Source organism: Puntigrus tetrazona, chromosome 6 (genome assembly GCF_018831695.1).
Source record: "Puntigrus tetrazona isolate hp1 chromosome 6, ASM1883169v1, whole genome shotgun sequence".
NCBI lineage: Eukaryota > Metazoa > Chordata > Actinopteri > Cypriniformes > Cyprinidae > Puntigrus > Puntigrus tetrazona.
The window spans coordinates 15,550,606-15,568,325 of NC_056704.1; the positions used below are offsets into that span (position 1 = coordinate 15,550,606).

The following is a 17,720-nucleotide window of genomic DNA, read 5'->3' on the forward strand; positions in this document are numbered from 1 at the left end:
GAGCTAACAGTGAAAGGCCCTTTTAGTGAGTGGTCTGCTTGTTAGCCAGTCAATTTTTCTGTTTCTGACCAGTTATGATAACGATGGGACATCGCGTGATGAGGTGAAGGAGCGCTTCTCTCAGACGATGGAGTTTGTGGAGAATTACCTGCGAGATGTTGTGTGCCAGAGTTTCCCATTTTCAGACAAGGAAAAAAACAAGCTTACTTTTGAGGTATGTTCGCACTATATATAAAAAAACACCAATATATGTCCTGCACAATTAACAATTATAATTTAATCATTGCTTTTTAAAACAAATCTCTTTTAAATTTTCCACTGTTTTATAGGTTGTGAACCTGGCGAGGAACCTTATCTATTTTGGTTTCTATAACTTCAGTGACCTGCTAAGGTTGACCAAAATCCTGCTGGCTATCCTGGACTGTGTCCATATCAGCACTCCCTTCCCTATCAAGCTGCCTGGAGACCGTGGCAAAGGTCAGAAACTGTTCTTCAATGTTGAATTTATGTTTGAATAAAGTTTTATGTTTTAATTGTTTTTTCTTGAGAAAATTTGGCATGTACTGTACCTGAAATATACCCAAAATATTAGATCAAAATCAACTCAAAATGCAAGCTTGTGAATCAGATTCAAATCGAACCATGATATTTTTTTCAACCCATAATAAAGAATTAGGAATAACTCTTAAGGTAACAATTGCAGGTTGTCAATCAAATATCTTTCACTTCAAATAAATACATCAAAATGTTTTGCTAAAAAAATGCTTTTGTGAAAGTGCTCTCAAGTCTTTGTGGCCATCTCTATAGGAAGTAATGTAATGCGGTCCATCCATGGGGTGGGAGAGCTGATGACACAGGTGGTGTTGAGGGGTGGAGGGTTCCTGCCAGTTACCAGCCACAACCCTCCCGACAGAGATGAAGTGAAAGCCCAGACTGAACCTCAGAAACAAGACATACTAGTGATGGACACCAAACTCAAGATCATTGAAATCCTACAGGTGTTAAAACACATCCTAATCTGTATTTGCTATGTAATGTTCTGTTTTGGGAAATTCACAGCCTGAGTGCTTAGGATTTGCCAAACTAGTTGTGTATAGGTTTAAAAATATTTACTGTTGACTGTCTCATTTTTTATGTAGTTCATTCTAAATGTGCGGTTGGACTACAGGATCTCCTGCCTGCTCTGTATTTTTAAAACAGAGTTTGATGAGAGCAACTCTCAAACAGAGCCATCTGTAAACCAGGACTCTCCTGCCAGTGTTCAAGGTGAAATGAGCAAGTGTGTGTTTTTGTGTCAGTATCGGTCGGTATGGGTAAATGTAGTCTGAATAACTGTTGTCTTTGTTAGGTGCGCTGGACTTTGAACACATTGAAGAGCAAGCAGAGGGGATTTTTGGAGGAAGGTGAGAAGGTTGTGTTCTTTGATAATTTGTCTTATGTTTGTGTGCCCTATGTGTGTGAATCTGTGTGTGTTTGTATATCTAGTGAAGAAAACACCCCTCTGGATCTTGATGATCATGGTGGCGGACGTTTCTGAGGGTGTTACTGCACCTGACCATGCATGACTATCCTCCGCTGGTTTCACGAGCTCTTCACCTCCTCTTCCGACACTTCAGCCAGCGGCAAGAGGTCTTACAGGCCTTTAAGCAGGTATTCATTCATTCACATCCTTGTTGATGTCCAGTTTTACGCAGTCTTTTTTTGTTTTGTAGTAGTTTTGTGAAAAAATTGTCAGACACATTGCCCTTAACTACTCTGTAATTAAATATAAATTAATCATTTCATATAGTGCACATGCATGTTTTTACATTGTAATTATATAACATCTGTAATGAACTTAAACTGTAATTACATTTCTAATAATACTGTTGACCCATTCATTACACCTTAACACACTCCTAAACCTACCCATACCACTAAATCTGTCCCTAAACCTACCCGTATTCCACGTCAATAGCAGCAAAAGTCTTTTGTAAGACAATATGAGCACAATAAGAATGTTGTACTTATTTTTTGATGAAGCACATGGTACTTAAGGACAACTAATATAAAGTAAGATCTAATCTAAATGTAAATCTAAATCTAATTTAAATTGTGTTTGGGTGATTATTTTAAAATAATAAAACATAATAATAAATTCTAAAATTCTTTATAATTGTATTAATTGAATTTTTAATTGTTTAATTGATTGAATTGGCAAAATAAAAAGCCTTTGTAAACAAACTTTTTAAATGAAGGAGACATTTATATAGCATTTTACAATCATATAAGGGGTCTCTCCTTATTCCCCACCAGTGTGCAGCATCCACTTGGATGATGTGATAATGACTAATAATTGATGAGTTTCATATGTTCCATATTATATATTGGTTCTTTTTATATAACTTGTATAGTTGCTCACATATGGCATTTTATTTATTTTAGGTTCAGCTCCTGGTGACCAGTCAGGATGTGGAAAATTACAAGCAGATCAAGTCAGATTTGGACCAGCTGAGGTCTATAGTAGAGAAATCAGAGCTGTGGGTCTATAAGAGACAGGGGTCAGACTCAGGGATGGACACTGGAGAGGGTGCAAATGAAGCGCACCACAAGGTCTGGATTCACTCTTGTTATTATTTGTTCATAATTAACACAAAAAAACTAAGCTAAGAAGCAACATAATTGCTCTTTTTTCAGATATCTAATTATATTATGATTATATATTGTATATTATTATGATGTATTTCCTGCTCTAACAGGGTGTCATCAACTCAAGTAGATCAGACAAACCCAAAGTTGAGAGTACCAGCAGCTCAAACTACAGAGTTGTGAAGGAGGTGGAGTGTGCTTATGTTTTATAGAGTTTAAAGGTTTTGACAAGCAATACGATGTACTGTGAAATATATTTTACATGTGTTGTTACATTTGTGTGTGTAGATCCTTCTGAGGTTGAGTAAATTGTGTGTTTTGGAGGGCATCTCTGGTAAGAAGAATAAGAAACAGCAGCAGCGGCTCCTCAGGAACATGGGAGCTCACAGTGTGGTCCTGGAACTGTTGCAGATCCCTTATGAGAAGGTGTGCATGTGAGCCTTTGCGCAACTGAAAAGGTTAATGTTTTTGCTGATTTATGTGTTTACTTGTGTCTTTAGGGCGAGGATGTTCAGATGCAAGAGATTATGACTTTAGCTCATCAGTTCCTTCAGAACTTTTGCGCTGGAAATCAACAGAACCAGGCACTTCTGCACAAACACATTAACCTGTTCCTCAACCCTGGGGTGAGAGCTTCAGCACATAAACACACATATTTATTTGTATATTTTAACTGTTGATTGTTTAATTCTCTGTCCCTGGCTTTTTGTTTTTAGATTCTAGAGGCAGTGACCATGCAGCATATTTTCATGAATAATTTCCAGTTGTGTAGTGAGATTAACGAGCGGGTAGTGCAGCACTTTGTGCACTGCATCGAGACACACGGACGCAGTGTCCACTACCTCAAGTTCCTCCAAACCATTGTAAAGGCTGAGAACAAGTTCATCAAGAAATGCCAAGACATTGTCATGGCTGAGGTTTGTAGGCCAGATAAACAATTATTGTATTTAACTACAAACCCCAGATTTGCCTTGTCTGCCCTTTTGTTCTTCAGACTAGTGAAAACTGTTCCAGTTGATATTATTTATGTGTATTTAGTTGGTGACAGCGGGTGAAGATGTGTTGGTGTTCTACAATGACCGGGCATCTTTTCAATCATTAGTTCAAATGATGCGCATTGAGAGGGAACGACTTGATGAGAGCAGTGCACTCAGGTATAGAGATTAATTGGCCCTGTCTCCACTCTATAGATTTAAATATGTATATGTAAAATATATTAGTGCTGTCAAGTGATTAATCGCATCCAAAAATAAAAGTTTTAATATATATATATATATATATATATATATATATATATATATGTATGTATATATATATATATATGTGTGTGTGTGTGTGTGTGTGTGTACTTTGTGTGTGTGTGTTGTGTGTACTTTGTATATTTATTATGAATATATAAATAACACATGCAAGTATTTTGAAAGTATTTACATGTTACATGTGCATAAATTTATATTAATATAATTAATATTATATATAAATATATTAAATACATAAACATCAGATATTTTTAAAATATATAAATGCATGTTTGTGTATTTATAAATTAAGTATTATATATATTAGTGCTTTCAAAGGATTAATTGCATTGTTTGCATAATATGTGTGTGTTCTGTGTATATTTGTTGTTTATATAAATACACACATACAGAAGTAAATATTAAAAAATTATTATGTTTACATAATTATTATGTTTTATTTATATAATTTATATTAGAAAAATAAAACATTTTTATATATAATATATACATGCATATGTGTGTATTTATATATACATAATAAATATAGAAAAAAATAACAGCACATCACACACACACACACACACACACACACATATATATATATATATATATATATATATATATATATATATATCAAAAATGTATTTTTGATGTCATTAATCGCTATTAATCTTTTGACAGAACTACTTTATATATTCTTAGATTTTTTTCTTATATGTATCATTATAAGTTATGTTAACATTTATCATTCTTGTTTTACAAAATCATGTAAAGTTTGTAAGTGTATGGTCTTTGAGCTTTTTCCTGTTAAATGTCTGCCATTATAGGAATTAGATTTGTTTTCACTGACCCTTGCAGGTATCATATTCACTTAGTGGAGCTGCTGGCTGTGTGCACTGAAGGGAAGAATGTCTACACTGAGATCAAATGCAACTCCCTGCTCCCCCTCGATGATATTGTACGTGTGGTGACTCACGAAGACTGCATCCCAGAGGTGTGTGCTTCATGTAAATTAAACCCAAAAGTGTCTTTGCTGAATGTGTAAAATACTTTCAGAATTACTCATTGTTAAGTCATTGTATGCAGATTGTCATTATGTGAATATAAAACTTCAAATGTAGGTGAAGATGGCCTATGTGAACTTCCTGAATCACTGCTATGTAGACACAGAGGTTGAGATGAAGGAGATCTACACCAGCAATCACATGTGGAAACTGTTTGATGATTTCCTGGTGGACATTTGCAGAGTAAGACAAACAAACTTTTAGATGTACTCACAATATGATCTTGATGTTCAGACATTAAACACGGCTTCCTGTAGGTGTGCAATAACACAAGTGACCGCAAGCATGCTGACACAGTTCTGGAGCGCTACGTTACTGAGACAATCATGAGCATCGTCACCACCTTTTTCAGCTCACCGTTCTCAGACCAGAGCACAAGTTTGCAGGTAACATACAGTGCCTTCCAGCAGCCCAGTACACCTCAGCATCGTTCAGACTATCTGCAGATGTGACGTATATCTTTATATATCTTATTCTCTCTCTGTCTCAGACCCGGCAGCCAGTGTTTGTGCAGCTGCTGCAGGGAGTTTTCCGTGTGTATCACTGCAACTGGCTGCTCCCAAGTCAGAAGGGCAATGTGGAGGCTTGCATCAAAGTGCTGAGTGACGTGGGTAAGAAGATCATTTCCACCAGCTGTTTTTAACTTTCGTAATATTAGCTTCAGTTGTATAATTATATTGTAACATTATCATAACATTATAATAAAAAAGGTTTTGGGAAAGTGATTCTCAACCTTTTTGAACCAATGTTCTCTGTGGCATTAGCCGCCCCTGAGCAAAAGTAACATTTACTTATAGATTTTGACATAAAATATGTGTGTATGGAAGCTCCTTGCTAGTTTTTCTTTCTAATTTCTCTACATGCATAAGCCTGAATGTATATGCCTTTAATAATGTGCAGCCAAAGGTAGAGCCATAGCCATTCCTGTGGATCTGGACTGTCAGGTGAATAATTTGTTCATGAAGTCAAACAACATAGTGCAGAAAACAGCCCTGAGCTGGAGACAGTCCGTCCGTAATGCCACACGAAGAGATTCTGTTATGACCACCTCCAGAGACTACCGCAACATTATTGAAAGACTTCAGGTGAGTGAGTGATATTGCCTAATTTTAGCCAAATTCTAAGGCTTTTTGCATATTATGTTAAGTGGAGAATGCAGTCCCAGAAAGTGGTTCAGTGATTGTTATGTTGATGCTATAAAACGAGGTAGCGAGGCAGAAGATTTTCAGAAGAGAGTTGCGCAATGTAATGTCAGTTTATGTCTCTTCTGTACTTTCTATCATTAAACCTGCTTTCAATTGTTTTGCTTCAGTGCCTTACTTTGTTAGGGTGTGTGGTGAATATATGCTTTTGCATGTGTTTGTGTGTGTATCTGTAGGATATAGTGTCCGCACTGGAAGAGCGGTTGAGGCCTCTGGTTCAGGCTGAGCTGTCTGTATTGGTGGATGTCCTCCATCGTCCAGAACTGCTGTTTCCAGAACACACTGAAGCCCATCGGAAGTGTGAGTGGAGGCTTCATCTGCAAGTATGATGAACTCTCACTGTACCTGCAGTATCTTCAATATAGTAATATAGGCTACAGAACACCACAATAAAATATGTTATTACTTATTAATTATTAAGACTTATTAATGATACAATATTATGCTGTCAATTTGTAATGTGTTTGAATTACACTAGAATATTTTTTTTGTACAGATTGATAAAACATACCAAGCAACTTCTAGAAGAAAATGAGGAGAGGCTTTGTATCAAAGTTCTGCAGACGCTCAGAGAAATGATGACCAAAGACAGAGGATATGGAGAGAAGGTATTTACCACAAAACCATTAATAAAAGGACTAACGGAAGACTTTAATCTGTGTTGTATGTATGTATGTATGTATGTATGTATATATATATAAGTTTTCCTAAGGCAGAATGCAGATGTGATATTGCTGTGAGAGGTTGATTGTATTGTCCTCTACACATATTGTCTTCATTTGTAGCATCTGCATGTGTGACCTTAATCACATTGCTTAAGTTTGAGTCGATCTGTTATGTCTTCTTGTTAATGCTCATATCACTAATAGTTACTGGCTTAATTCAAAGTATGTCCACTCTTTCATTAACCCCATCCTTCACTCCTCTTTTTCAGCTACTGGGATTTGATGATGAGATGGATGTCACTGAGGTTGTCCTCTTTTTGTCATTCATCCCATCTTCCCCTTGTTTTTTATCTTCTTTTTCTCTACTTCTTTTCTATCTTGAGAATCAGAATAGGAAATTTGACCTACACATATTGATTTCTTTTGGTTTGGTGTTTCTCTTGTTACTTAAAAAGTTAAGAAATTAAGACATTTTTTTTATAAAAGGCATTTAATGTGTATGCCCTACTTTAATTTTCTGTTTCAATAAGAAATACAGAAGAAATTGTGTTCTTTAAACCATTTTGTAGTGCTTTAGTAGTTCTTCTAATACACTATGAGGTTGTAGTAAAATTAAAGACTGTTCTGAAATGATTTCTAAACTATTATTTGAGTGTATCGTAATATTTACCAACCATTTAGGTAATAACGCAATATTTGGACAGTTTGGGTATTAACTGCTGTGTTACAGACTTTTTATTCTGACTATTACATTCTCACCTGTTCACTTTTCCACTCTGTATTACATTCTTTTCTGTTTAATCTTATTGTATATAAGGTTTCACTTACATAACTCACTTTCAGAGCATAACTAACTTAACTACTATGAGTTAAATGCATCAATTTAGTCATTCTTGTCAACTGATGTTATTGTAACACCAAGCATGCTGCTAGGATAGAGCTGGGGATAATTGCATGATGACACTCTACTAACTCTATGTTAGTGTTCTGTTTTCCACTCTGCTCACTCACTCAGGTGGTGGATTTGAGTCTGCCACCAAAACAGCTGGAGGATCGAAGGAGGGTAGGTCACTAACTTCACCTAACCCTTCTCTCCAACCACATATCTGTACCTCTTAACTGCTCTGGTTCAACTATATAATGTATTTCTATATATGATACATATTGTTCGAAACAAAACTGATTTACAGCCTTGTGGTGAACAGGCCAAAGCAACAGTGGAAAAGATGCACATTTAAACAGACACTTTCACACTCATTACAGGGGGAGGCCCTTCGGCAGCTGCTCGTCAACCGTTACTATGGCTTCAGGAGTGGTGGGCGGAGAGAAAGTCTGACCTCCTTCAGTAACTCCACCCTGGCACCTGTAGGACCAATCAAGAGTCAGCCAGGTTGGTTTATTTTTCATTGTAGCTTCTTGGAACATTTCTGATGTATTTTAACATTAGTTTTTGTGTGTTTGTATGACCTCAGGGGGTTTGAGTAGGGCTGAGATGTCATTGATGGAGGTGCAATGCCACCTGGACCGTGAAGGAGCCTCTGACCTTGTTATTGATCTTATTATGAATACTACCAGTGACCGTGTCTTCCACGAAAGCATACTATTGGCCATTGCACTACTGGAGGGTGGGAACACCATCATACAGGTCAGAAAGGCCCGTCAGTAAAACGATTAAGCAAAAGAATTGAACATTGTGGTATTAAATTTGTTATTATTGACTACAGTTTAAACAATGGAATCAGTAAGACTTTTTTTAAAGAAATTAATGTTTCTCCAACAAAGATTAAATTGTATCTGCATTAAACTGATTAAAGATGAGGGTGAGGCCTTTTATGGTGTTAAAATAAATTTTGTTCTTTTGCTTTTTATTGGTCAAAGAATCCCAAAAAAATGTATCATGATACCCACAAAAATACTGAACAGTACGATTGTTTTCAACACTGATAATAATAAATGTTTTAAGCACCAAATCACGTGTATTAGAATAATTTGCATATTAGAATAATTTCTTAAGGATCATGTGACACTGAAGAAAATTCAGAATAAATTACTATTTAAACTAATCAAAAGACAGCAAAGAAATTATTTTACATTGTAAACATATTTCCACAAAGTTGCATTGTTACTGTGTATTACATTTTGCTACAATTTGTCCTTAGTACATATGAACTTAATGGTAATTTATGCTTTTATTCTCATCTCTCTGTAGCACTCCTTCTTCAAACGTTTAACAGAAGACAAAAATTCGGAGAAGTTTTTTAGGGTGTTTTATGATAGAATGAAAGCTGCTCAGTTGGAGATCAAAGCCACAGTTACCGTCAACACTAGTGACTTGGGCAACAAACGGCGTGATGACAACACTCCAGACAAAGAGACCCCACAACGCCGGAGAGGTTGGGGTTGTCAGTGCTTTATATCTCATCATACGCTGTCTTTCTTTGGAATAAATACCACTTGGTTTGATGTTTTCTGATGCAATGATATTTATGATTTTAAGCCCTATTACTTTTAGAGAGCACAGTGTAATGTTATCAAGTAATTGTATGAGACGATATGTCACTATAAGATTATAAATAAGAAATCATAATTTTTTTCCTCTCCAGAAAAAAATTCAGGTGTCGTGGTGACTGATGATACCCGTGAGCAGCTGTTGGAGGCATCTGCTGTGACTAAGAAGGCCTATGGTTCGTATCGACGAGATGCTGATCCTGAGGAGGCTTATGGCACCACAGATGGAGACAAAGGAGGTGGAGATAAAGGAACAGAGCAGGGCGAGATGAGCCCTGTCATTCTCATCATGCAGCCAATCCTTCGCTTCCTACAGCTGCTGTGTGAGAACCATAATCGTGACCTGCAGGTGTGTGTGTGTGATGGCCTGCCTCTCCATCTGTCACGTTTCTAGCTTTTTTTGTTATTCTAGCCTGATTAGAGGATTACTATCTAACCCAAGCCTGAAGGAAATCAACTGTTTTTGTTTGAGGTCTCAAACATTGTCATGTCTTGTGTATTGTTACTGTTTTGGCCTGGTTTTACAGACTACATTGTGTATGTTTAGAACTTTCTCTTTTTTACTCCTTCAGAATTTTCTCCGTTGTCAAAACAACAAGAACAACTATAACCTGGTGTGTGAAACCCTGCAGTTCCTGGACTGCATCTGTGGAAGTACAACAGGAGGCCTGGGGCTGTTAGGGCTGTATATTAACCAGCATAATGTGGCTCTCATTAATCAGACTGTAGAGAGTCTCACTGAATACTGTCAAGGGCCCTGCCACGATAACCAGGCAAGTACACAGACATTAACAATCACCTTTCAGCATCTTTTTTTTATTTTTTATTTTGCAATATATTATTTTGAAACTTTCACTTTCTTATAAATATACTTCACATATTGAATGTGTTCAGTATGCATGTTTTTGCAGAATTGCATTGCCACCCATGAGTCTAATGGCATTGACATCATTATTGCATTGATTCTGAATGATATTAATCCACTGGGCAGAAAGAGAATGGATCTGGTTCTAGAACTAAAGGTACATCACTTCACTCTTAACTGACTATGTAACAATTTTCTCATTTCATAGTAACGTCAAATTTTACTATGCAAAGTGGTTCTGAACCTTTTTTGGCTTCTGTTACTTCTGCTGTGATGACAAAGTTGGTCATTTTGAAACTTAAATTTACAAAATATAGAAGTTGTAGTTTACATGAATTGTCTTGTCATTTGTGATTACAGGATTTTTAAAATTATGTTTTACTCACAAATAGCAACTTCTACACACTAAAAGGTTTTTGAGCTTGACATAACTAGAGAAATTTGTAGTTTAGTGATTTCAATGACTTTTTCAAGACTAGAAATCCCTCTAATTTTTTATATTAGTTACAATTAGTTTCTTAGTTTCTTTTTTTTTAATATATTTTAACATATCTTGCAGTTCCCTGTTCATAGAAACGCTCCTATAAAATCTACAGAACATGTTATGTTAAGCGAACATGATCATTTTATGCTTAAGTTCATTTGAATTAGGACAGAGTGAAAAAAGTGAGTGTAATCAAAATGTAATTTTTTTCCACAACCGTCTCATAGTACTTTTATTTAATACTTTGGCCAATTAAGTATCATGTAGCATTATTTGTCCATTTCTTAGAATAATGCATCTAAGCTGCTGCTGGCCATCATGGAGAGCCGTCATGACAGTGAGAACGCAGAAAGAATCCTGTACAACATGAGACCAAAAGAACTAGTGAGTATGCTAGTTATTATCCCAGTACATCTTTGTTCTGTCAATGCTTTAACTGTATCTTGGAGTCATTCTGTTTAGACAGATAGTAAACCATAATCGTTCCTTGACTACAACATCCGCTCAAACCCATCTGTGTGCGTTCGTGTTTAAGGTGGAAGTGATGAAAATGGCCTACCAGCAGGGGGAAGCAGAGTTCGAGGATGAGGAACAGGAGAATGGAGAGGACCATGCTGCCTCACCTCGCAATGTTGGACACAACATCTATATCCTTGCACATCAGGTACACAGAGACACACAACTTTTGGCACATCTATCAGTGTAGTGAACATTTTTATCAAAACATTAATTTGCAATATATGCTCAGTTTTACACTGTGGCAAAAGAAACAAGTTACGACAGATGTATAGTTTGAATTACGCCATTTCTGTCAGCAAGAGTTAAATCACCGTTCTCTGTTACTGGCTAATAACCATATTTATTAAAATGTTATTTAATTACAAAAGACAGTTTTGGGCCCTGCATGAGAACAGTTTATTTGGACCGTGGTCAACTTTAAAAGTCAACCGCAATACCAAACGTACCTTATTTTATATAAGAGCAATTCATTACGTTAGTAGCATTGATCTGATTTAACCTGCTATTTCAGCTGTCACGTCACAATAAGGAGTTGCAAATACTACTGAAACCAGGTGGGGAGGACCAGGCCCTGGAGTATTACACTGAACACACCGCACAGATAGAGGTATAACACATAAACGCTTTCAGTTTTTTAAAATTGTTTTTAAATTCCCATCTTACTCTGTTATATGTGTGTGTGTGTGTGTGTGTGTGTGTGTGTGTAAATAGATAGTCCGGCAGGATCGCACTATGGAACAGATTGTGTTTCCCGTACCAAATATCTGCTCTTTTCTGACAAATGAGTCCAAGCTGCGTGTGTACTATGGTACAGAGAGAGACGAACAGGGCAGTAAAATAAATGACTTCTTCCTGCCTGCGCAGACGACCTCTTCAATGAAATGAGGTGGCAGAAAAAGCTAAGAGGTAAATGTGTTTTTATTCTCTAGTGTTTGAAAATGACTAATTTTTATCATTTCTGAAACGTATCCCTGTTATTCTGTTTTTAGCACAGCCAGTGTTGTACTGGTGTAGCCGGAACATGTCATTCTGGAGTAATGTGTCTTTTAACCTGGCTGTTCTCATTAACCTGTTAGTGGCGTTCTTTTACCCTCTGGACGGAATGAGTGAAAGTGAGTTCCCCTCTTTGTTATCTTCACAAGTCAGGCTTTCTTTCACAATATCCCTGACTTGTGTGAACATTTATACCTTACATGTGGTCTGTGTGTGTTTCAGGTTCACTAGATCCTTCTCTTTCTCTGTTGCTGTGGGTGTGTTTGTTGGGCTCTTTGGGGTTTGTGTTGATGTCACCGAGGCGAACGCAGTGCTGAGTGCTGGTCATCTCCAGTGTGCTGCAGCTGGGCTTCTCCGTGGGCCTGCAGCATATGCTGACACTCTTGGGAGCTTTTAATGTAAGGTCACACTCACACGGACACTCATGGGAGGGTTCACATACAGTCATACACTGTGCACACAGTTTCTTTAATAATAATCTTATGTGGTGTCAGACTGAAGTGACAATCTGGCCTTGTTTGGTGTCTGTGCAGGTTTGTAATAAGATAGTGTTCATGCTGAGCTTTGTGGGTAACCGTGGGACGTTTACCCGTGGTTACCGGGTGATGGTGATGGATAGGAGTTCCTGTTTCATCTGCTGTACCTTCTCATCTGCACTCTGGGCCTTTTTGGACATGTCTTCTTTTACAGTCTACTGGTCTGTTTGAAAACCTTACACTAACACATTTTACTAACTTAATCATGATTAATTTTGTTTACATAGTTTATATGTTTGTATTATATATTTTTTATATATATATATATAAATACGCATTTAAAAAAATAGGATATTATGTAAACAAAAACCTTTATTTTGCACGTGATTAATCAGGATAAATCATTTGACAGTGTGTGTGTGTGTGTATATATATATATATATATATATATATATATATATATGAGCGAGGAGAATAAGTTTGTCTTTAAAAATAAATAAATAGTATGTTTCTTATTTTTTGTATTATATAAATGTTTTAGTTCTTAACTTATGATATTGTATACATAATATTTAGCCAAATATTGACCTAATTTCATGATGCATTCAATCATTTAATATAGAATCAAATTATTGTCAGTGCAAAAATTTAGACCGCTAATGTTAATTAATTGTACATTTGTGTGTTTGTAGTTGTTTGATCTGGTGAACAGGGAAGAGACTCTTTTGAACGTTATCAAGAGTGTGACTCGAAATGGCCGCTCTATTGTCCTGACGGCTGTTCTGGGCCTGATCCTGGTTTACCTCTTCTCCATTGTTGGCTATATGTTCTTTAAGGATGACTTCATTCTGGAGGTGAACCGTATTCCCAACGGCACTCTGGGTAACACACATTAACACAGACAACAAAGCAAATCACAAAGTAATGTTCATAATAGAGGGTGAGAAAATGTATTTTTTATTTGAACATGTGTGTGTCAGAGGAGGGAGTAAATCTGGCTCCTGGCTTCCTGTCTGAGGGGGTCTGCAATGGCCTAAATGCTTCCTGTCTGACTGCGGATGTTGAGGAGGGTGAGCAGAAAAATTCATCCAATCTACTGCATGTTATGTTGAATACACAATATTGTTGAGTCACAATAATTACAAATTCTCCTCAAATGAAATTATCATGAGCATAATTGGCATATCCAATTAAAACAGTGCATATATGTTTTTAGTAAAAATAAAATGATAATAATGTGCTTATAATAAGATACAGGTCAGAACGCAGTTAAATCTGCTTTTATGAAATGATTAAAAATATCAATACGAATGTAATAAACTAACACTGTTATTAATTAATGTCAATAACTAATATTAGATGTTATTAATTAATTTATTAATGCTAAAAGGAACAGCCCTAATCCAGTTATTTCACTGATGTGACTTAATTTTTGGCAATATTTTGTAATCTGACATTTATTTGTACACTGGAAGTGAATGGAAATAGAGCTTCTACATTGTGTATTTATAGATGACGTAGAGCGAGCGTGTGATTCTCTGTGGATGTGTATGATCACTGTACTGAGTCACGGTCTCAGGAGTGGTGGTGGAGTTGGAGATGTTCTCGCAGCAAGCCATCCAAAGAGGTAAGCACATGCATATATTTACAATAGTAGTTCATTTTTTACATAACAATCTGAAGAAAGATCTGTATGGGTGTTTGCAGGAGCGTCTGTTCGCCTTGACGGGTCGTGTATGACCTTCTGTTCTTCTTCCTGGTGATCATCATCGTGCTGAATCTGATCTTTGGCGTCATCATTGATACGTTTGCTGATCTGAGAAGCGAGAAGCAGAGGAAAGAGGAAATCCTCAAGACCACATGTTTCATCTGCGGTGAGATGAAGATGCACGGTTATGCTCAAATACGCATAAATTTGACTTTACATGAAATTGGGGATTTATTTTTTTTGGGGTTACCTGCTTGTTCACCCAGGTCTGGAGAGAGACAAGTTTGATAATAAAACAGTGACGTTAGAGGAGCACATCAAGGAAGAGCACAACCTGTGGCATTACCTGTACTTCATTGTGCTGGTGCGGGTCAAGGACTCCACTGAATACACAGGCCCTGAGAGCTATGTCGCTCAGATGATCAAGGTGAGTCTTGAAAAGAATAAATAACCTACTATAACCTCAATAACCTACTATAACCTGAAAATGTATATTATTATTAGCAGAATTAATTTGATGTTATGTATTGCTATATATAAATACTTGTGTTTTTTACTTTTGTTATTTTGTTGTCAATTTATTTTACACTGTTAATTAAAAAAATCACTAGATTTAGACAGTATGATTTTAATTACTTTACAAATAAAAATTTAATATAAAATGAAGATACTATTTATATTCACATTACTGCAATTAGAATGGAGTAAAAAAATTAGACAATTTATTCCATTTTTTTTAATATAAAAAAAAATTGTTCTCGCATCCAGAACGTTTTTATTTACCTGTTATATGTATGTGTACTGTGTGTATTTAAAGTATGTATATGTAAATAAAAACACATGCAATATATATTTTGAAAATATTTACTTTTATTCATATATATTTATGTTTATACTATATTATGTTTATATATAAACAGATTTTTCTTAAATATTTACGTGCACCCAAAAATGTACCTAATCTTTATAATAGCAAAAAAAGGGAAAAAGGCCTGTTAATGTGAACTCAAAATATCTATTTTCACTCATAGTATATTAAGTTCTTTTAAAACCACTGCGCCTACACAAGGCAGCTTTGATGAAAATCAAGAAATTATTCTACAATTGTTTATTGTTTATCAGTAAGGTGACCTTTTAACCCTCATTCAGGAACACAATCTGGACTGGTTTCCACGTATGAGGGCCATGTCGCTGGTCAGCAGTGATGGTGAGGGTGAACAAAATGAACTGCGCAGTTTGCAGGAGAAACTAGAGTCCACAATGAGGCTGGTCTCCAACCTGACCAATCAACTCACAGAGCTCAAAGAGCAGGTGCGTGTTTGACTAGTTTGATAAAGGTGCATGTATAAACAGGCTGCCAAATTACTCTTAAATAACAACTGGAATGCCTACACCTAAATAGCAGATGTGTCATAAGTTACCATTTTGCGGTATGAGATATGAATTTCCAAGTTAATGGTGTTTGTCTGAACTCATCCCTATTGTTAATCTTCAGATGACTGAGCAGAGGAAACACAAGCAGCGGATTGGTCTGCTGGGAAACCCTGCCCACCTCAACATCAACCCACAGCAGCCGGCGTGAGAGGTAGGGCCTGAGGTCTGTCTGACATAATGGAGCCTCATTCCAGCAGCTTTAAAACTATCTTGACATGGACACTTACATAGTCATGAGGTAATGTCTGGTCATGCTCGGACATGCACGCTCACTCAAAGACTCAATCGTGACATTTTGAGCCTCATTGCTGTATGAGGTGCTATATTCATTTTTTTAAGCACTGATGTGATCACTTCAGAAACAATCTTTGCACTGTGTATGAGTGTAGTATTATAGGATGCCTTCACAGAGTGGTTCTTGATAGATTTACGTCCCTCTGGATTTCTTTGCACCTTTTTATCAGAATGGAGATATTAATATAATGTGTGAAATTTTTATAGATTTTTTTCTGTGTATATTTATTTGGAACGTCTATTGCTGAGATGGATATCCATATAGAAGGTTAAATAAACACCTACACTGAGAAGTTTCTAAAACTAAAAATAAATGAGACTAAATCGCCTTTAAAAGATGGGTTCGCTGCTATAAAGATGACAATGTGCATTGTGTGATGACAGAATGTTTTATTGACAGTACTTCCAGAAAATGTCAAATTTGAGAACCATGGACTTCACATACGTTATCATAATTATTACTACTGATCACGGAGACAGGTTAAATCACAGATTCACAGAGCTCTTGGTCGGTTCACAGAAGTGCTCTTGTAGTAAATGTAGCACCCCCTCTCTTTCTGATGTAGAAATTTATAAGGGATTGCTCTTGGTTCATAAATAAATGCCTTGTGTTGTTGGATTAAGGCCCCCTCTCTCTGATCTTACCTTTTTATATGCGTTATTTCCTGTGACGATACCCTTGAAAACAAACAAGATGGTTCACGGATAGAAAAATATAATTTAATGAAATAGAAAAGTAAAACAAGGTAATTCAATTATGAAAAATACTTCCTAAATCCTAATTTTCTCAAAACCACGTATCTCCCTCCCTCTTTAGGTTATAGGAAAACAGACAATGTAATGAATAAATAAATCAAATCAACGTAACAAACAGCAACAACAGTGGGCCCACAAAATCACACACAATCACACACACACCTCCCCGTTGCAGGCCTGTGTCGTGGCTAGTGTGCGTTGAGGCCTTGAAACTGAAACTGGCGCTTCACTCCGAATGAGCAAGCGAAAAACAAATACAAAGTACCCTTTCTTCCCGTCCCGGATCGCGATCTCTAAATATTCCACCGCGTCGATCGTCCCACGATGCGGAGGAACACCCAACGTTCCGGTAGCTGGGTGCGCGCTATCCGGAGGAATAAAAGAAAAAACAGTCCTGCGATCTTGAGATCCGACAAAGAAACGTCTATCCACGGTACCACGACGACAGCGATCGTGTGAGCGTTTTGACACACGAACACTATAGTACAGCTGATGGTACTTGGCGGCGATGTCCGTCAAAGCGTTCTTGAGAAAGCGCTGATAAACTCGGACGTTAATATTAACTGTATGTTAATAATCAATACGAAAGGAAAAAACACACGGGTAACGACAATTGAGCGAAAAGCCCAATTTTCCCTAATCTCTCGCTTAAGTTCGTTGACGACACGACTCTCCTTTTTCCTTCTCTTTCTCTATTAACCAATCGGATTCCTCTCACCTACTTTGAAGTGGGTTTAAATTACAGGACATCCAATCAATAAAAACCAAACAAGTTAGATGGTATGCACCACGTTTTCCCCTGTGCATTTCTACCTAACTTCACGCTACATAACGTAATATGCAAAAGATAACTTTAAAAGAAGAAAAAGGAAAGAGTAAACAT

At 36.6% G+C, this 17,720-nt stretch overlaps 1 pseudogene; it reads left to right on the forward strand.

The window, feature by feature from the left end:
• The window catches only part of LOC122347002, a 27,914-nt pseudogene extending 11,849 nt beyond the window's left edge, over window positions 1–16,065 (forward strand).
• The last annotated feature ends 1,655 nt before the right edge of the window (window positions 16,066–17,720 follow it).